This window comes from Chenopodium album, chromosome 5 (assembly GCF_948465745.1).
Source record: "Chenopodium album chromosome 5, dcCheAlbu1.1, whole genome shotgun sequence".
NCBI lineage: Eukaryota > Viridiplantae > Streptophyta > Magnoliopsida > Caryophyllales > Amaranthaceae > Chenopodium > Chenopodium album.
This window is the reverse complement of record NC_137838.1, coordinates 67,956,249-67,978,852: the sequence shown is the minus strand read 5'-3', so window position 1 is coordinate 67,978,852 and position 22,604 is coordinate 67,956,249. Positions and strand designations below refer to the sequence as shown.

General features: G+C 34.4%; 4 pseudogenes; 1 reads left to right on the top strand and 3 right to left on the bottom strand.

Annotated features, from left to right (window-relative positions):
- Positions 1-4,469: 4,469 nt before the first annotated feature.
- LOC145633055 (putative L-type lectin-domain containing receptor kinase S.5 pseudogene) lies at positions 4,470-6,322 on the bottom strand (annotated as a pseudogene).
- A 1,207-nt stretch (positions 6,323-7,529) lies between these two features.
- On the bottom strand, positions 7,530-9,536 carry LOC145633054 (putative L-type lectin-domain containing receptor kinase S.5 pseudogene; annotated as a pseudogene).
- A 1,065-nt stretch (positions 9,537-10,601) lies between these two features.
- Positions 10,602-12,653, bottom strand: LOC145633053 (putative L-type lectin-domain containing receptor kinase S.5 pseudogene; annotated as a pseudogene).
- A 5,349-nt stretch (positions 12,654-18,002) lies between these two features.
- On the top strand, positions 18,003-20,087 carry LOC145633052 (putative L-type lectin-domain containing receptor kinase S.5 pseudogene; annotated as a pseudogene).
- Positions 20,088-22,604: the final 2,517 nt, after the last annotated feature.

Below are 22,604 nucleotides of genomic sequence, written 5' to 3'. Positions count from 1 at the left end.
CACTTTTGATAATGTAAGGCTTGTTTGACATCAGTTTTGGTTTTTAGTTTTCTGTTTTTATGAAAACCAAAAACCAAAAACAGGAAACAAGAAAAAGGTGTTTTCACTTTTCTGTTGTCAGTTTTCAAAATTATCATAATTTTAATAAGTTTATATAATTTTTGATTCATTATGACACACATATCATATACTTTTAGAAAACAAAAAACCAAAAAACAGAAAACCACAACAATGCCAAACGAACCCGTAGTTTTTTTTTTTTTTTTTTTTAATTAAAAAAACAGTGATAATGTATGTTTACTAAATTGAATGTATTTTTACCGATTAAAATTTATTTTTACTGATACTCTATTATTTTATTATTTAATACTTGTATATATTATAAATGGATAATTATTTTTAAAAAAAAATTTAAAACGAATTTTATGTTGGAAATGAAACCGAGTTATTAGATTTTTATTAAAAGTTAAGATTAATTTTGTATATATGAAATATTAGTAGTTATCGATAATAAAACTTTATACAACATTTTTATCTTTAAAAATCTATCCAAAATTTGAGTATTCAACCTCATATGTATCACATTAATATTTACTCCGTATTTGTCACCTAGGTGGCTCTACACTTGTATATTTTTTTGGACAGCGATTAAATTATTACAATTTCAAATTAAAATTCCTAAAAAATATTATCTTTAATTATCCATCCCTCTCAACATGTTCAACTCACTTAATTTTTGTGTGATCTCCAATTTGTATCTTTGAACTTAAATATCTAAACTATGTATAAATGAAAGCTATAATTTTGAAAATTTACATTTTGATCGAAAATATGCGTTTATTATTATTTTTTTATACTACGTATGAAATATAAAATTCAATCAAATTTCTTTTACTGTGACAACACGAATAGTGAATTTTGTAAAAAATAAAATAAAAATAAAAAATAAAAATAAAAATAAAAATAAAATATAGTGAGTCGAATTGAAATTTTTAATCTTAAAAGCAAAGGGATCGGAGTATTTGTTTTTTCTACCAATTCTACGGTCACTAATACTCCCCGTATATAACTATATATGTTTGACCGTATTAATTAACATTTTAAGACCATCGATCATTTAAAAATTATTTGGTGAGAAACGTAGCTCTCTACCATATATTGTTACATTACTAGGATCTGAACGGAATACTCTATTTAAATTTGAACAACTCTACTAATTAATTCAAGGACTTTTCGATCGAATTTGTATATAATACCCCACATGCATGATTAATATAGTTACGAGTCTTTCAGACAATATGTTCCTAATAATAAATTGTCAAAATTTAAATTTAATTTTCTTTTGAGTGGACCTCAAATATTAAGGGGGTTGTCAAGTGTTGTTGTGTTCTAGGAAGCAAACCTTACACCCTATAACAACATTAGGCCAATAATTTTAGCATTACCACGAGATTAAGGTCCAAATCAGTCACAATTTCTAGACTCTCTTCAATTAATTTCCCATTTGAGGCAAACCTTCATGCAATATTAGACATGGCGTTGGATTATATGTTAATTATTAAAATTACAAGCTTAATTTTTAACTTATATGATCCATAATTGTATCTAATTGAGAAGGACAACCGACATTATAAAAGCAAATATCACATCTAGGGTAAGGACCTTAAATTGTCTATTCATAATTTCACATGGATCATTTGTGCACCATTTCTTCCATCTTGCAAATTGCAATTTTGTTGGGTGATAGTTATACACTCATACCGTGTTTCTCAATTGCATGGCTAAGTGTCTATGATAGATGGATAATATTTATATCAATTATATGACATTGTCCTTGTTAGAAATAATAAGGTCATTTTCAAAAAGATATAATGTATACAAAGTATTCGTTACATTTGCCACGCACAATCAAATGTTTTATTTGGTTTGTTGCGACAAATAATGAACACTTTCAAATGTTAACATTAAATGATAATTTTATGATAGTACTTAATACTCCCTCCATTTTTAAATACTTGCTCAATTTCTCCATGCGCGGAGTTTTAGAAGAAATTGGAAAAAATAATAAAATATGGAGGTAGTGGGGTATGTGGAAGAATAAAAAAAATGTAAAAAGCAAAAATAGTGGAGAAAATTGGAGGAGAGAGAATATGAAATTAATATAATATGATTTATGGTGGGTCCACTAGGTGAGAGAAATTAATTAAATATTGTAAAAGCTTTCTAAATAATGAAATGAAAAAATATTTAAAAACGGTCGAAAAAGGAAAGTTGAGCAAGTATTTGAAAACAAAAGGAGTAAATGATTATCCGTAGTTGTGTTGACAGGATGACAGGCATGATACTTTTCTTATATACCTTATGGGTCACGTCAAAGTCATGACATGATGAGTTTGATGATGAAATGACCAATAAGGACAAGGAAAATTTCACTTAAATAATAATTTCAATTTTGGGCAATTTTCTTTAAATAATCACAACTGTCGATTATTTATAAATAATCTGAACTCTGAGATCATTCGCTTTAATTGGTCCCAAAAATAGATTACCTAACCATAAAACACACCCTTAATGTTGGCCACAGCCTGAAAAAGATTGGAAAAACTGGCTGAGTATAGGAAATAATCCCTTGCCTTCTCATTACTGTCAATTGAGTATATTTATACAAGAATACAAAGAGGCTAAACTGTCTAATACAGAGTGGTACCATTGAGTCATTGAGATTGCATATATATACAAATTTACAAAATTTTAGCATATATACATTTACAATAAGCTTAATTTTTAAGTTTTCAAGGGAAAAAAAGATAACTTGGTGGGCTATCTTTTTCCCAAATTTAATTCTCTATTCTTAGCTAATTAGGTTACCTTTGACAGGGTTGTGTTTTGATTACTTTTACTTAGTTACTTATCACAACAACTGATCATGTATGCTGAAATTTCAACTACACAAGTTCTCTAAATACTAAATAGGATTTAAAAAATTTAATTGCTGAAGTAAATTCTATGTCCATTACTGGTAGGAGGGTGTTATGCAAGCACTAAACACGTATTTTCACGAATTTATTCCAAAAAGAGCTTGAACAAACTCGTATTCAGTGATGATCCAACACTACTGCATATTAAGCTAAGAAAGAAGTCATAATACTCTGTATCATTTGTGGTGTGGTATACTGTTATTCTAGTTAGGCTATTGATTATTTTCGTGACAAATGTTCAAGAAAAAGGTTTAAGAACCAACTATTTGGTTTTGGATGCAGATGTTAATGCTCGTTTAGGGCATTTTGGCCTTGTTAAACACACAAATTGAAGGAGAAAACTCACCACTATCCAAGAAATCTCAGGGGCAACAGGGTATATGAACTAAAACACCCAAAGCAAAAACATCAGTTTTTTTTTTTTTTTTTGCAGTCGAATAATGTCCCATAAGAAGATTTCCTGATGTCGTGTAACCTGGAGTTCCCTTAAGCTCTTTTGTCGAATGGTGTGTTTGTTCCTCTAGTTTAGTTCAGTTCAGCTCCTAATTTCCTTCTCTTATAAAATATTCATTTCAATTCACTTCAGTTCAGCTGAGTTCAGTCAATAAGAACAGGCCCTTAGCCACCCCAAAAATAATATTATGCCTTATCCCCCCATTAATAGACGTGGAAGAAGGTTAGGAATAGGTCTTCGGAAGTCATGAGCTCATTACAGGTGAGTTCAACTTTTTAAGGTTATCATACTTTTATATGAATGCTCGTAAGGAGACTACACTCTCCTCCTTTCTTTGCTGCAGCTGCGTATTGTAGAGTCTATGTGCTCATTACTGTGTCCGGGTACATGTTTTAGGTCCGGCTCGTTCACTGAATTTGCAAAATTTGTATGTTCTATGCTTCACTTCACTACTAAGAGTATGAAATTTGACTAGTATCTGATATATTTTTTTTTGCCAAATTCTTCGACTTTCTTGTATATTGAATTATCTTCTAGGAGATTTAAGAACATATAGGATACAACTACTTTCCAAGGCAACATACAAATGAGCTTACAGCTAAATTAATTGCTAAATTATACAAAGAAACAGAATTTAAAGATATTATATTTTCCAGTTCACTCATGATTATGTAGCAATTCATGAATTAGCCACTGAATTTATCTACCACTAACTGCAGAAGATGTGCTCATTATGCCACCAGTAAAACAAAGATCATTTTCTCGGTAACTACAGGGTGCATTAGCTGGCCACATAAAGGCAGGCTTCTCCAAGGGGACATCAGGGGGAGCTACTTCTCCCGAGAGGACCTGTAATGTAATTCTCATGGATGGCCTTATATACGGGTTTGGGAGGATGCCCGAGTTTCTCATGGTGAGAAACAAATTTTGTTTCTCACATGGCATTTTCGTAAATAAATCAACAACTTTATTCAACTTTATTCAATTGTGGAGCCCACAATAATGAAAAAGTTGTTGATTTATTCGCGAAAATGCCATTATGAGAAACAAATTTGATTCTCACCGTGAGAAACAGGGAATTTCCCCGGGTTTGGGTGGCAACAAGCCAACCCCAAGGCGAGCATGCACTCAGCTTGTATCCTGTCGAATTGGCCATTCAACTTGGGATCAATAGCATCAGTAAGGATTCCATGTTTGTGAAATTCCCAAACCCAATCAATGATGTTTACTCTAATTTCATCGTCTTTTGTCAGAATATCCAACCTTCTTCCACAAACTACCTCCAGCATCACAACACCAAAGGCGTAAACATCAGTCTCAGTTGTTGATCTTCCTGTCAGAAAAATTTCAGGAGCCATATAACCTGGTGTTCCTGAGATATCCTTGCTAGTATGGTGAGTTTTTTCACTTAACTTGAAGGTCCGGGCAAGGCCAAAATCTCCTAAACGAGCATTGAATTCTGAATCCAGCATTATGTTGCTAGACTTTATGTCTCGGTGTAGAACCCTCTTTGAGCACTCATGATGAAGGTAATCCAAAGATAGAGCCACACCACAAATGATATTATGCCTTATTTCCCAACCTAAGATCATATTTTCATCGTCAGAACGTATGAATTGATCTAGGCTTCCATTAGGCATATACTCATACACTAACAGGAACTCGTTTTTCTCATAACACCACCCTATCAACTCTACTAGATTCTTATGATGAAGACTGCCAATTGTTGTGACTTCTGCTATCAGATTTTGCTTCCCTTGACTAGTATTGATGATTCTTTTAACCGCCACATCCTTCATATCCAACATACCCTTGTAAACTATCCCAAATCCTCCTCTTCCAAGCTCATTCTTTGGACTGAAATTACCAGTAGCACCCTTGAGATCCTTCAGTCTGAATTTCTTTGGACCTAAACCCGTCTCAATGTTCTGCATATAGAGATCATCATCATCCTTCGCTTGATTCTGTTTTCTTCTCTGTCTCATGTACAGACACCCACCTAAAGTACTGCATAATAAGAGCACCACAATAATGACAGGAATCACAATCCATACCCACAATCGCTTTGTTCGGTCTATATCATCTGCATTGAAAAACCATGATTTTACACAATTATTTTCAGAACCTGTACCTGTTGAACCTGAAAATCCAACATAAACTCTTCTAGAAAGATGCAGGGAAAGATCAATAGGCACACTCATTATTCGCGAAAACTCAGTTTGATTTTCCGCCTTGACAGACACTTTCATCACTTTCGTTACACCATCATAGTTGATCCTAACAGTGATATCCTTACCTTCAGAAATTCTGATACCCCACCTACTGAGTGAAACTTGTGACTCAGAATATACACTGTTAATGTCCAAACCAACATGGTTATCATCCAAATCTTCAGCAAAGCTCTTTTTCGTGTCTAACTCGATAGCAACAATGTTGCTCTGGAATGATCCATTCGTACTTGCATTGACAATTCCTAGCCACTGGCCCTCACTGTTGGTTGGGAGTTCCGCGTCTTTGGCTAAGATGAATGCTAGCCCTTCACCACCATGTTGGCCTGTAAGGCCACTGTCGTTTCTTGTTTCGATGTTGACAACAAATGTTGAGTTGAAAGATGCAATTCTTCCACTTTTGCTCCATAAATCAAACGGCCGTTTGTATAAGACCTTCCCCGAGAGGTTGAAGACAGAGCCACTAACATCCCTGGTAACTTGTATAGCATTTTTAAGTATGACAGAGTTATCATTCGGCGTGATGAAATCATCTCCAACCGAATTATTGAAAGTTGTATAGCTTAATGTGTAACACCCTACTTGATCAAGTGTATTCAGGGCTAGAATTATAAGAAAAAGGAAATCCATGATATTGTGGATCATTTTCATTATAAACTCGAGTTTTGTACATCACAACTATGGATGTGAAGATTGTTTGTTTTAAATCTATGGTTTTATCTTATAAGGAGCCAATATGTTATGTTTTATTACGACGAATGAGTTCAGGACTTGGTCATTTCCTGCAATAATTGCAGTTACCAATGCAAGTCTAGTCTATAAGAATTTATGAACAAATTAGTCAAAAAAATAGGTATATTTTTGGACGTGTAATAATAAATAGGTTGAATTGTTTTAGTAGGATATGTTATGGTTAATGGTTATAGTTGCGTACTTAAGTAGCTGCAGTCCAAGAAGGACCATTCCTGTCAAAAAATTTAGCTTTATTGAATATTGACCAAATTATTTAACAGCTCTTTTGGTGATTATATTGTTAGGTTATACTTCTAATAAAAAAAATTGTAGTGTTTTAGTGGAGTGTCCTCCATCCGAGTTTTGTAAGGAATTAGTGTTTTACTTTAGTTTAGTAAAAATATTCAAACCCAAATAATCTGGTTTTGTAAAGAACATATATGATATATCATAATGAAAGAATAAAAGAACATACATGTCAAACTTACAAGATTATGTAGTTCAAACCCAAAGAATATAGATAGTGATTGCACTATGAGCATTGTGCACACGGCGCACCATTTGAGTAGATGTGGCTACTAGCTACTTACATAGCTATCATAACAATAAGGGATTTCATACCGAAAATTATTTGTTTGTAAATCATTGAGAGAACTTGAGAGATCTGCTCTTTCCCCTATTTCTCTTTTAGTTCACCTGAATGTATTCTTTCATACTGGTGAGTTTGTAAAGGCTATCATGCTGTAATATGCACTTTTAATTTAAGCGGAACACTCTTTTTCTTTCTCTGCAGTAGCTGTGTTCTTGTGTCAGGTCAGACTCGTTCATTGTACTTGCAAAATTTTTGTCTGTTGTTTGCTGACATTCTCATTTAGAGTATCAACCTTTTATCTGATATTCATTCAGTCAAATTCTTCATTTATTTGATTATCTTCCAGAAGATTTTCAAACATGTACGATGCAATTATTTTCCAGGGCAATAGACAAATGAGCTCACAACTATGAAAACTATTGTTGTTCCTTTCAAGATAATATAGAGAAACATAATTTAAAGATACTATATACACTAATACACTGTAATTTGTAGTTTACTCGTACTTGTAGCAGTTCATGAATAAAGCATATTGGCCACTGTGTTTATCTCCCACTTATATCAGTAGATGAACTCATTATGCCACCAGCGGAACAATGATCCATTGTTCGATAAGTACAGGGTGCATTAGCTGGCCACATAAAGGCAGGCTTCTCCAAGGGGACATCCGGGGGAACTACTTCTCCTGAGAGGACCTGTGATGTAATTCTCATGGATGGCCTTATATACGGGTTTGGGTGGCAACAGGCCAATCCCAAGGCTAGCATGAACTCAGCTTGTTTCTTGTCATATTGGCCATTCAACTTGGGATCAATAGCATCAGTAAGCATTCCGTGTTTGTGAAATTCCCAAACCCAGTCAATGATGCTTACTCTAAATTCGTCGTCTTTTGTCTGAATATCCAACTTTCTTCCACAGGCTACCTCCAGCATCAGAACACCAAAAGCATAAACATCAGTCTCAGTCGTTGATCTCCCAGTCAGAAAAATTTCAGGAGCCATATAACCTGGTGTTCCTGATATATCTTTGCTAGTGTGGTGAGTTTTTTCCCCTAATTTGAAGGTTCGAGCAAGGCCAAAGTCTCCTAAACGAGCATTAAGCTCTGCATCCAAAAGCACATTGCTGGTTTTTATGTCTCGGTGTAACACCCTTTTTGAACATTCATTATGAAGATAGTCAATAGCCTGAGCCACACCACATATGATAGTATGCCTTCTTCCCCAATTCAGTGTCATTGACCCCCCTACTTTCGGGTTTGGATCATCACAAAATATGAGCATGTCCAAGCTCTTATTTGGCATGAACTCATAAACAAGCAAGAGCTCAGTGTTTTCATAACACCATCCCATCAAATCCACAAGATTCTTATGGTGGATGCCACCAATAGCGGTTACCTCCGCAATCAAATTTTTCTTTCCTTGCTTTGTAGACCTTGTGATTCTTTTGACAGCCGCCTCTTTACCATTCAACACTCCCCTGTATACTATGCCAAATCCTCCTCTACCAAGCTCATTTTTAGAATTGAAATTACTAGTTGCAACTTTGAGCTCCTTAAACCGGTATTTCTTAGGACCCAACATTGAACATTGAGTCTCTACATCTAAGATCCCATCCTTATCCTTTGTACATTTCCTTTTCCATTTCATTCTCCGGTAAATACAACATGCTAGACTACCCATACAAATTACAGATATAAGCGGAATCAGGATAGCAACATAAAAGTTGGTTGCATTATATTTCTCAATGTCACTGCTGGAGAAGTACCATTCTGTTATGCAGTTCAGTTGAATACCTGTTCCAGTTGAGGCAGAGAATCCAACATAAACATCTTCCGAAAGGTGTCTAGATAGATCAAGAGGCATGGAAAGGATTGGGAATTCAGAGCTTGCTCCTCTTTTGTTCATGGAAACACTTACATTCACCATTTTCTTGGTGCCATCATAGTCAATTGTAGCAGTGATAGGATCAAGACTCGAAAGATTAACTCCAAATTGGGTCAGTGAAATCGTTCTGTTAGATTTTATGCTATTGATGTTTACACCAAAATGATTATTATCAACATCTTCTCTGAAGCTCTTTCTTGTATCAAATTCAAACGCGACTATTTTATTTCCAGGGGAACCATCTTTACCAGCATTTGTTATTCCCAACCACTGGCCATAGCTATTTTCTGGAACCTGAGGGTCCCTAGTTAGAATAAACGCGAGACCTTCACCAGGAGGATTAGACTGAGGGGCGATTGCCAATACAAATCTTGTGTTGAAAGAAGAGACTCGGTGACTTTTTCTCCATAACTTCAGTCTATTTTTGTATAAGATTCTTCCTGACAGATTAGCTGACAGGTTTCCAGGAAGGCCATTGGTTACTTGTAGAATATTTTGGATCATGTTGGATTGACCTTCGAAAATAAAATGGTTTCTTACATTTTCAGGGAAGCTTCTGTAATTGATGTTAAAGCAGCGTACCTGGCTAGCTGTTGCTGTGACAAGTAGAAGTATAATGAACATACTGCTTGCACTCACAGAATCCAAAATGATCAAGGTACGTGACATCTCTAAAGGTAGTTTTTCAGTAGAGGACAGTCCATTAAGATAACAGAATATTTTTCTTGCTCAGAACAGACTGTCAGAAATTACTGATTGACAACCTCAACGAATAAACAGTGCCACTCTGCCTGTTCCCTAGTAGGATTTGGCCACGTTGGTTGATAACCGCGTATGAAAAGGAGATTAATATTTTTATGAATGAAAATATTGAATGTATCAATCCTTGAAGACTACTTATCTCAGTCAAATAATTCATTTACAGCAAAAGTCATCAACTACGTTTTTTTTAAATTTTTTTCTGAATGGTCAAAGAGATTATCAAACAGCATGATACGTGCACTTGATCTTGATAGGTCAGAATATTGTTTAAAATGTGCTGATTAGAAAAAACAAGCTGTTTGGGAAATTCAGAAATTGCATAGGAAAATGCAAAGCAGTATCTGATGGTGTTGCTTGTTCAACTAAAATTTTACTAGTATATATTAGTATGCATACATCCTTTAGATTTATTATTACGGCTTGACTTTCTATCACAAATGATGGAAAACAGTCAATATAGGCTGCAGTAATTAACAAACTGACACGAAAATATAGAGTAATTGTGAGAATATCAGAAGAAATTCAGTATACAACTCAAATAATTTTATAGTTTGGATACCCTATCTTTGCCTATTATATACAGACAGTTTAAAACATAGCTAATTCAATGTGGAACTCAGCATGTCTAAGGTCATTCGAGCAGCTTCAAGGACTCATGCTTCTTTTGATAGAAAATTTAAGTCAGAAACTAGATATGCAGTTAAAATTTTGTGTCTGCTTTGCTTTGTACATAAGAGTCCTCTTGTAAACCAAGCCAAAAAGCTAAGTAGGATAAAACATTCAGATTATTTGCACTAAAATGCATAGAATGACAGTAAACAATAGATGAAATCAAAGTACGAAACATCTGCATAACAAGCTCAGGGCAAAGTGGCTTACTATCCTTTGCCATTTTAAACAATATTAGGCTGAAGATCTACATGATATTCAGCAGATACACATGAGTATATGAATATAATTAAGGTATGCTTGATTTAATTAAAAAAAGAATCAAATTCAAAGCATACTGTAAGTGTTGATTATGATAATCAACAAGCTAAAGTTATTGTAAGTTACAGTATGACTATGCTATCTTACAACAAGATCTGAATAAATTTCTTTCAACATGTTCTCTCCTCCACGAGAATCCTCCAAGTGATCAAAGGATGTTATATCAACTGTTGCAGGCCACATGAAGACAGGCTTCTCAATGGAAACTGATGGTGGAAGTGCCTCCCCCATCAAAACTTGAAGCGCGTTTCTCATGGAAGGTCTTGTATAAGGGTTTGGATGACAGCAAGCTAAACCCAGTAAAAGCATGCACTCAGCCTGCCCAATATCAAACTCATCCTTCAATCTTGGATCAATAGCACTAAGAATCATATCGGACTTGTAAAGTTCCCACACCCAATCGACTAAATTCTTGTCATCATTTTGTTTCCCTGGCATTCGCCCACTGATCACCACTAGAACCAAAACACCAAATGCATAAACATCAGTTTCTGCAGTAGAATGTCCCATGAGAAAAATCTCTGGTGCCATGTAACCTGGTGTTCCCATAAGTTCTTTCGTCGAATGGTGTGTCTGCTCACCTACTTTAAACATCCTAGCAAGCCCAAAATCTCCTAAGCGAGCATTAAATTCTGAATCCAGCATTATATTGCTAGTTTTAATATCACGGTGTAGAACCCTCTTCGAGCACTCATGGTGAAGATAATCCAAAGATTGAGCCACACCACAAATGATGACATGCCTTCTTTCCCAACTTAATGTCATATTTTCATCATCAGAGCAAATAAACTTATCAAGGCTTCCATTAGGCATATACTCATACACCAACAAAAACTCGTGTTTCTCAAAACACCACCCTATCAACTCCACTAGATTCTTGTGGTGAAGACTACCAATTGTTGTGACTTCAGCTATCAGATTTTGCTTCCCTTGACGCGTATTGATGATTCTTTTGACAGCCACTTCTTTCATATCCAACTTTCCCTTGTAAACCACCCCAAATCCTCCTCTTCCAAGCTCATTCTTGGGACTAAAATTACCAGTAGCACCCTTTAAATCCTTGAGCCTGAACTTCTTCGGACCTAAACCCGTCTCAATGCTCTGCATAGAGAGCCCACCATCATCATAATCCACTTGTTTTTGCTTCCTTCTATGTCTTCTATATAAACACCCAACTACAATACCACACGAAACGAATACAACAATTACGACAGAAATCAAAATCCAGACCCATATTTGCTTTTCTTCATCTATGTCATCTCCATAAAAGGACCATGATTTCACACAGTTAAGCTCCACTCCTGTTCCTGTCGAACCTGAAAATCCCACATAAACTTTACCAGGAAGATGCAGGGACAGATCAATAGGAACACTCATTAACCGCGAAAACTCTGTTTGATTATCTCCCTTTACAGACACATTAATAACTTTCGTCACACCATCATAGCTGATGACAGCAGTAACATCCTTTGCATCTGCAACTTTGATACCTCGTCCATACAGTGAAACCTGCTGCTCAGAATACACACTATTAATGTTCAGACCAACATGGTTATCATCCAAATCTTCTGGAAAGCTCTTTTTCGTGTCAAACTCGACTGCCACAATGTTGCCCTCAGTAGTACCATTTGTGTTAGCATTGACAATTCCTAGCCACTGTCCTTGGCTGTCAACCGGAACCTCGGAATCCTTAGCCAAAATAAATGCTAGCCCTTCACCACCACCATTTTGTATTGTTTGTATATTGAGCACAAATTGTGTGCTGAAAGATGCATTTCTTTGTTTGTTATATAGCCTAAAAGCTCGTCTGTGTACGATTTTTCCACTACGATTGAAAAGAGTTGCAATTGCTCCAATAGTGTCCCTTGTTACTTGTATGGCATCTGAATATAAGTAGGAATCCCCAGACCTGATGAAGTCTCCGTCGTTCGAATCAGGGAAAGTTGTATAATTAAAATCGAAACACCATACTTGATCAAGTGCAGCAAGGTATAGAAGTGTAACAAGAAGAATTTTGATGATATTATGTAACATTTTCATTTTTTTTTACACTATGAATTTGCAAAGTGCATGGAAATGAATTATAAAAAGTATATATAGAAAATTAGAAATGGTTAATGTATATTTTAACATCTATGTTTGTTTTATTTTATAAAGGATTCAATGTTCATGTCTTTGTCATCTCGTGCATTTTATGGACTAATTCTCTATATTATAAATCAAGAAATGGGTAAAATGTCAAATATGATTTAGCAATTGATGAAAAGTCTAGTTTTGTAGATGAGTTGGTAATATAACGTGGTGTGTGTATGTATTTTATTTTGCTTTTCTTTGCATATGCATAGAAAGATTGATTTTTATATTACACTGTACAGACACGTCTTTCACGTATAGCGAGTTAATTTTATTTTGCTTCTTATAGAAATTTGGTCTAAATGACAAAAGTACCACGTATGTAGAAAACACAATAGTCAGAATTCATTAAATTTGACATATATTATCCAATAATGGATTTGAAAAAATTAAAAAAAACATAATAAAAATTACAAAATTCTTATTATATTTCCCATGAGGCAATACTTCATGTTGTGATTGATTAGGAAGTTTCATGGAAATAGATGGGAGGAAAATTTTAAATTTGCCTTTTTTCTATGTGATGGCTACATCTTAACCTTTAGGTTCTTGATTTATTAATATTTGGAGGTTAGCTCATTCAAGATAAGACTAAATTATACTGTGTATTTTCTCTGATATTCTCTTTTAATCGCAACACTTTAACCTTGGAAATTTGAAATTGTAACGTTTCTTTAATCTAGTAATTTTTTTTAATGGTCTTTAATTGACTAGTATTTATCGCTATATCGTCTTTATTCATCATATACATTTCTCTTCTCATTAAAAATTGTGCTTCCTTTTAATTGTTTTTAGTGTAGAGAAAGCCATTACGGCAATGAGTGTGGATATCAACGACCCACACCCACTAATATGTTCGTACTCCGTGTCTCCGTGGTATAAGTTGTAATAAGAACAAGACTGATATAAACATATTTGTGTAAAAAAAAGTTATACACAGAAAAAAAAAAAAAAAAAAAAAAAAATGATTTGGGGAAAAATTAAAAAAAGGAGTCTCAAAAATGATTTCTATTTGTTTTTCTTTTTTGAATCCTAGAGCTCTTGATACCATGTATGAGTGTTTGGCCCACCCTCAATACAAAGCCTTGGCGATGTATATATAGATAAATATACATAAGACCTAATACATTGAAAATACCATTTCGTCCTTTACGTGTATAAATATCCTAACAATACGTAATTTTAAATGTTGATTTTTTTATTCTTTCAAGTACGTTGTACATACAAATTTATGTGCAAATTCCAAGTAAAAACAAGCTTGTTTTTCCAAAGATTGTCATTGGTTTGCAGATGAATAAAACCTCTTACTTAGTATATTCAAAGATGCTCAATATGGTTATTGGGGGCTGACCAAGTTGATATTGCTGACTAATTTCCTGTTCAACCTAGCTAATAAAGCTATGAAAAATTCATCAAGAACATTTGTGTTCACTTTTTTTTAACATGTTATCAAAAATTTCTTCTATTAGTTAATTCTTTGCCTTGCACCTTGGCTGAGTAATGGATTTTAACAAGATCGAAAATCTTAGTGAATATAGCCATGAAGGAGAATCACAAAATTACGCTCGACAGTTTAAGGATTTTAAGATTAGGTGACTCTGATACCATGTGAAGAAAATAATACGACTAACCTCAATACGAGAGTCCGACACTATTAATATAATAAACAATTAGAGTTTACACCTAGGTACAAGATAAGGATAAGTACCTAACTATAGAATAAGTACAAGATTATCCCTAATGTCACTCTATTACTACTAGTCTAGTAGTCTAGACTTTATTTAATGGTATTCGCATTACCAATTTTCTTCTGCTAAGGGTCTGTTCACATTTACTTAATTTCAGTTCAGTTCTATTCAACCCCAATCAGTTCAGTTTAGTTCAGCTCTGTGGGGAATAAATTTCAAGCGTTAAACCCCTAACTTGAACCCCACCGTGATCATACACTAAAGTACGGTGACGTCCAAAAGGGAAGAAGATAGAGCAAAAGAGTCGCTAACAAGTTTTAGGAACTTGTAAACCGTTCACGAGGTGAAGGTTACACCCCTTAACGATCCAGGAGATCGTCAACTCCATAAGGTCTTGAACCAAATAAGGGTTCGGGGATGAAGGTACAAATCCAACCTAAAAGAGATTGAACCTGCCCTAATAATAGGCCTCTACTTTGTTCTGATCGTATTCATGTGCGCTTTCTGACTAACATGCAATCAATAGGATTAACCCTAAACCTGTTTATCTATGTTGGTTGAATATTAATGCACAAATAAATCTATTATTGGCGATCACTTGAAATATAATCACATTAACCCTAACAAGATTATTAATTATCTTATTAAGCGTGATCACAAGTACCAATTCCCTTTAAACATGCATAAAAGGCGTGATCAAGCAATAACAATCAAATATCATCAAGCAACATAATAAATTAATATTATGACAATAAAATTAGAATAATCAAAATAATAATAATAATTATAATTATAATGTTCATAATCATCATAAATTATAACAATTATAATCATAATCATATTCATGTTAATATTAAAGCATAATAATAGCAAGATCCTAGGCATGATACTAACAAGATTAATAACAAACCCTAGCATGTCACTAAGCAATAAAGATCAAATCTTTAACCCTAACATGATACTAGCAATCATAAATATTAGGAAGAACATAGGAAGCATCATAACAATCATATTTAATATTAAAATTACCCTAGACATGATACTAGGAATATCATAATAACAATTTAAACATGATTTCTACATCATAATATCAATAAATCAATTAAAGTACTTACTTTGATGCCTCGTACCTCTTTCGAATTACAAAATACACACGTTAGTAACTTCAAGGAAAATAATAAAACAAACAATTAAATTAAATAATTGAAATAGAGATTTGGGACCAAACCCTCAGAAATTAAAACCTTTCACGTCTAGGGCGAAGGCAACTTCGAATATGGCTAGGTGTTTCTAGATCTTGTGAATGCGGAATTTTGTATGTGAAAGCAAGGTTTAGAAAGAAAGAAAGAATTGATGATTATAGAAGAGAATTATAGAGAATTGATGATGAATGAAAACTGATTGTAAGTGAATATTCGTGAGAATTGGTTAATGAAAACGGAGTTTTTAATACGTTATTTATAGAGAAAATCAGCCAAAAAGATAAAATATCAAAACAGAGCACTTGGCGCACGCAAAACGAGATTGGCGCACGCAAAACAGAGCTGGCGCCAGCACTAGCTAATTGGCGCCAGGCGCCAATGGCTAGCACCAGGTGCCAGGCCTGGTTCCAGGCGCCAATGCCTGGAGTCAGGCGCCAGGCCTGTTTTTGACGCGTTTTCGAAAATCAGATAAGTTTGCCGTACTGGAGGATAAAATCATATCTTTTCTCGAAAATGCTTTTTGATTTTAATTAAAACTCTGAAAAGTCAACAAAAGTCAATTTATCAATGCTAATTGAATTAGGAATGAAAAGAACCTTCTAGAAGAATCTAGAAGACTAAAATCGTTCCTAATTGCATTAGGAATGATAAATCATATTAGGCCCTCCCCTAGATCATTGGGCCGTATATAAGGTTCAAACCGGGCCCAGTTTGGTAAATTGGCCATAACTTCCTCAATATTCATCGGAATTGGGCTTATAATATATCGTTGGAAAGGTCTTGTCAAGCCCTATCCAACTACACTACTATTGAACCCATATCATGGACCAACCAAACTGGATTGACTGTTTTCTTAAAATAAGTTTTCAAAAACAGAGAGAAGAGAAAAGAAATTAAAAACTATCCGCAACACTAGACTTTCCACACTTTCGCTTCATTCGATTATGATTCGACGTGAAAGGTACTCATCAGTGGGTTTGGTTTTGGGGAGACACAAATGGGTGTCTACAAGCTCCTAATTTCCCTCTCTCATAAAATATTCATTTTAGCTCAATTCAATTTAGTTCAGTTCAGTTCAGCTCCAATCAGATCAGTTCAGTAAATGTGAACAGGTCCCAAGTTCGTTGCTGTCTGTAGTTGCAATTAGTCGAGAATGGCAAAGAAGAAACATTTCAGGAAGAGTCCTTCATGTACATGATCAATTCAAAAGTCCAAAAGAAATTGTTACCTTTTTTTTTTGTTTTTTTTTTTTTTTTTTTTTTTTTTTTTGATGTACATGATCAATTTAAAAGTCCAAAAGAAATTGTTATCTTTCACTATTCAGCAATATGTATTAGATAGATTTGTATCCTCAGAGTATAATAATAGTCAAAATTAGCGGCTTTATTTTGAAATCAGAATATCTAATTCAGATTATAGATGAAGTGAACTAAAAATGCATAAAATGTAGGATATTAATTAACCAGAATATTCTTCCAGAATATTTTCCAGATCAGAAACATATATAAACTAATGCAGAGGACTCAGTAAAGATCAGAAAGTGGAATTGAAGTACATAAATCGAGTCAATGGTTGTTTCAAGATAAATCATGCTGGCCTATTAGCATGAATCTGGGTGTATAATGCACACAATACATCCACACTCGTATGAAGCTTTGCCAAGTGAGCGACAAAATAGTCTTGGGTGTACAATACACTATTGTGTACAACAGATTTTATCTGTCACGTGTATAAAATCGTAAAAATCGACACATGTATAACCTAAGGATAGTTTTCCCCAAGTAAATGTACCTAAAATGATGCTATGTAGCTCTCAAGTCCAACAATTCAAGCACACCCTCCTGAGATAGTGAGCTTAACTATACAATCACTTTCGAAAAAACTTTCTTATAGAAGAATTAAGAATATAACATTCTAAGCACTACCCTAAGACAGGCAGACAGTCAATATTCTCTGGTCTGCAATATGAGCTAGTATTTTAGCAATGTTGAATATATGAACATGTCTGATCTCAGCATCTAAAAGCTGCTGAATCGAAGTTGATGAATTAGTAATTAAAAATGCACTAAATTTGCTCTGAAAGTAGAACCAATCAGCTAGAACATTCTCTCTCACAAACTTTCCTTAGGAATGCAGAACAGAAAAATGTATAAAATAATGCAGAATCAAGACTCAGTAGAGATAACTGATCATGCAGACCAATTACTGATTCAACCAAATCTAAAAGGAAATAAATTAAAAACAAGCTAAGTCGATAACTAATCATGAACGATTCTCTTTATCTTGTACCTTAATTAACAGAACTTTTACCATATACCCTGATTGTGTTATCGATTTCACCAAAAAAAAAAAAAATCTTCATGAAGATTCAGCAAGCAGTCCTGGCTTTTCATTGCAGTAGCAGTAGCAAGTTTCTGCTGCTGGTATTGCTGCTATTTGTTGCTGCAGTTAGCCAAGGATGGTGCTTCAACTATCCAAACTTTCCGCGAGGAATTGAAAGAGATTTAATTATAACAGGGGAAGCATACATAGTCCATGACGCCCTCCAAGTTACAATGGACATTGGTAATACCGAACAAATCAAAAATCGTTATGGAAGAATCGTGCATAATAATCCCATCAGGCTGTGGAAGAAAGGAAGACTGGCATCTTTCAATTCGACTTTTGTTCTTAATGTATCGCCTTATTCTGGTCCTCCTGGTGAAGGGCTAGCTTTCATCTTGAGTCAAGACAGCAAGGTTCCAAATAATAGCATGGGTCAATGGCTTGGGATAGTTAATGCCACGACCAATGGAACCTCTCAAGCTAGCATAGTCGCGGTGGAGTTTGACACCAAGAAGAGCTTTGCAGAAGACCTTGATAACAACCATGTTGGTTTCAACATCAACAGCATAAATTCCAAGCATCAAACTTCATTGAACAATTCAGGTCTTGTTATTTCAAATGGTACTAGTACTAATATTACCGCGATGATTGTTTATGATGGTGATACAAAAACTATGTATATATCTGTTTTTCGAGGGAAGAAAGTAGGCACAAAAGCTCCTATTCTGTCTATTCCGAACCTTGATCTTTCTCAGTATCTTCCTGAAATGGTGTATGTCGGGTTTTCTGCCTCAACCGGACCAGTAGCAATTGAACGTAACTGCATTCTAGAATGGTATTTCACCTTTGATGAACTAGGCAAAGAATCAAAGTTTCCAAGGTGGGTTTATATTGTGGTTGCTGTGAGCATTTTGGTCTCATTATGTGGAATTGGTGTTGCTGCTGGTTACTTCTGCTACAAAAGAAAACAAAGGCCATTGAGTAGTTATGATTTACCGATCTTCACAGGAGTTGGTCCCAAGAAGTTCAAGCTCAAGGATCTCAAGGCTGCTACAGGGAATTTTAACCGAAAAAATGAGCTAGGAAGAGGAGGCTTTGGCATAGTCTACAAAGGAAATTTGGAGGGACAGTTTGTGGCAGTTAAAAGAGTCAAAGATACACCGAAAGGAATGCAGAATTTGATCGCCGAGGTCACCACCATTGGTAGCCTTCATCACAAGAATCTTGTAGAATTGATTGGGTGGTGTTATGAAGGAAGTGAACTTCTCTTAGTTTACGAGTACATGCAGCACAGAAGCTTAGACACGTTCTTGTACTGTAATGATGAGAAAATCGGCTGGAAAATAGAAGATAAAACACTAAGCTGGACCAAGAGATATAATATAATCTGTGGTGTTGCTCAAGCTTTGGATTATCTACACAACGAGTGCTTGAAAAGAGTACTACACCGGGACATTAAAGCCAGCAACATAATGTTGGATGCAGAATTTAATGCTAGGCTCGGAGACTTTGGACTGGCTCGGATGTTTAAGCTCAGTGAGAAGACTCATCATTCTACCAAGGAAATTGCTGGAACACCAGGGTACATGGCTCCAGAGCTCTTTCTAACAGGAAAAGCAACCACAGAAACAGATGTTTTCGCCTTTGGTGTTCTGGCATTAGTATTGGCCACAGGAAAAAAACCGGGAATTCAAGATGAGCTGAGTGAGAGCAGCACCTGCATTATAGACTGGGTGTGGGAACTTAATTCATTGGATTCTGTTACTGATGCTATTGACCCTAAATTGAAGGAAAATTATGATGAGAGGCAGGCGAAACAGATGCTTGTACTGGGGTTGGCTTGCTGCCATCCGAACCCAAACATGAGACCGTCTATGGGATATGTTCTGCAGGTTCTGTTAGGTGAAGCAATTCTACCAACAGTCTCCTTAGAGAAGCCTGCCTTTGTCTGGCCAGCGCCTTCTCCATCCTTTACCAATGAGCATTCTTATAGCGGAGGCATGCTTAGCACATTCTCTAGCATAAATGGAAGGTGATTCTCATGTTCCTGTTCAACAACTTGTGTAAATCCTCTCTTAATTAACTTGTTTTTGCTACTTATATCACAGGAATCTGGATGATTTGTCATTGTTCTTTAATTTCTTCAATGTAATGCAAATAAGATTGCTGTTTTTATCTTATATTTGTATAGTTTGTGGGTGTTAAAAGACTTTATAGATAGAATATGTATAAAATGTAGAACTTCATTTTTGCACCTTCTGTGTGCTGTACTACCAAAAACAATCAACTTCCTTTTACAGTTGTGGAGAGAAGGATTGCAACTTGTAATATTTTAAACCATTTATTGATCCCAGGATATTACCTATAGTTAGATGATACCGAATTTTGCAATCAAATTACACAAACTGATAACAAATCTTGATAGATTCAGCTACTTTGTGGTGAAAATGTAAAAGAAATTTGAGATTTTTCACAAAGTATGCAGAGCAAAAGGGCAAACATTAATGAGTTACTTGTGTTACGAAAGTAAAATAGTACTTGTATCAATTTATTAATATATAACCTGATTACATATAAGCTATTTATATTAATTTTAAAAAAATGGCAATTGATTAGTATTGCCAAAAATCAAATTGTGTCAATTATTTTTTTTTTTTTTAAGAATTGTGTCAATCTATATTATAATTGTAAAGTGGTTTTTCCAACTTTTAACCGCAACACTCCAAAACCCAATCTCTCAATTCTCATACACTCCCCCCTTTTTTTTTCTTTTTTTTTTTGCCCTATAAATAACTTCCACATATCTTTTTTTTTTTTTAAAAAAAATAAAAAATAAAAACCCTCTAAAAAAAACTACCTACGTTGTCTAATTTTTTTTTAGAAACACCAATATTACAATAATTGCACATTTTTTTTCCAAAAGTACATGCACTTTTTTTAAATAATATCGCCACCATAAGTTCCACTATTTTCCTTTTTAAAAATTCTTCTAATTGTTTATTTATATTTTTTAAAATCAACTAACGACCTTATTATTAATTCAATAATCATCGGAAAAAAAATATATACATAATGTTTTAAGTGCGATAACACGTTTTTTTTTTTTTTTTTTCCGACAACCCAGCAGTGGCACTGGAATAACCCATTATAATATTGACAGAGTAACCCCCTATAACACAAAACGCACAATCCTTATAACACTAACGGGATAACAACTATATAGCTGAACGAGTAACCCTTAAAATATTGACTGAATAATCCCTATAACATTGACAAAATAATTTCCATAATAGCTAGCTACACGATGTATTCAGTCACGTAAAAGAGCAAGTTACTACATCATAAATAACTTCACGTATTTAAAATATATTTTTATTATTAGATCTTTGTAATATCTTTCTATAAAATATATATCCCGTGCATTTTGCACGGGTACACTCTAGTTATTCTAAAACAAAGACATTATTTGTTTCGGTAAGAAAAGAGACATTATTCGTAAATCGTGTTATATATTTAAAGTGCATTTAACACAAATAAAAACTAGTTGTAATTATAAGATGAGGTACATCAATGTATTCCATATATTCACTAGTATTTAGAAAATTAGACGTATGGACTATCAAGTACGAGTACATCTTATATTAGAGGTATGGACTATGTCAATTTCTCACTTATTAGGAAATTAATAAGGAAATTATACAACATCTTATGCTTATGCTAATACAAAGTGTAAATGAAGAAGTCAATTACGCTAATTTCAGTCCAAACTCCAATGAAGCATTTGTCTGCAGTCTCTATGGTATTTCTCACTTTTAAAAACCGAATAAACCAAAAAATGAAAACTAAAAAATTATAATTACCCTCACATGCAAATTCCGTTAATTGGCATTATACTAAGTAAGTGTTAGGTAAAGTAGTGGTTAGGGTAGCTTTTAGTGGTGGAGATAACTTTTATAAAAAAGTTATTAATCTATAGCTTTAAATACTACCTCCGTTAATAGTTATGTGCAACTTTTGCCATTTTTGTCCGCTCGGGGTTATGTGAAACTTTCCATTTTCTTTCTATTTTTAGTAAAAAAAAAGGGCAAAATTACAATTTCACCCTTAATTAGATTTGTTTTTTTTTTAATCAACACCCTTATTATATCCTAATCTAATTTAACCTAAACTAATCAAATTCACCTAATCTAATTATTGCCTCCTTTTATCTTCTAATTCCCCTCCTCTCTCTTCATTTACACACCTTCCCAACTACCCAAATTAATTGCTGATGATTCGTGTTCCCTATATATATGTTCTAGAGAGTTCATAAGATGAACCCTAGTTCATCTTCTGGGTTATTCTCTCTCCTCTGTTCTTGCAATTTTATCATTTTTTCACTCCAGATCTACTCTCCTCTTCTCCTTTCTTTCTCAATCAGAGTCCCTCCATAAAAATGGTGAACTTAGATCCTCTTAAGGATGCATATATGGCTACGGATGATAAGGGAGAGGAGAATTTGATCCTAAATTTCATGCACTGCTTCGAGGTTGGATCTTCTTTTCCTCGTGAATTTTACGAGTCCAGTGAGACGGGTTCGTACTGTACTCTGTACACTTACAGAGCCCTTGGTCAAGTCCTCAAAAGCATCGATGAGG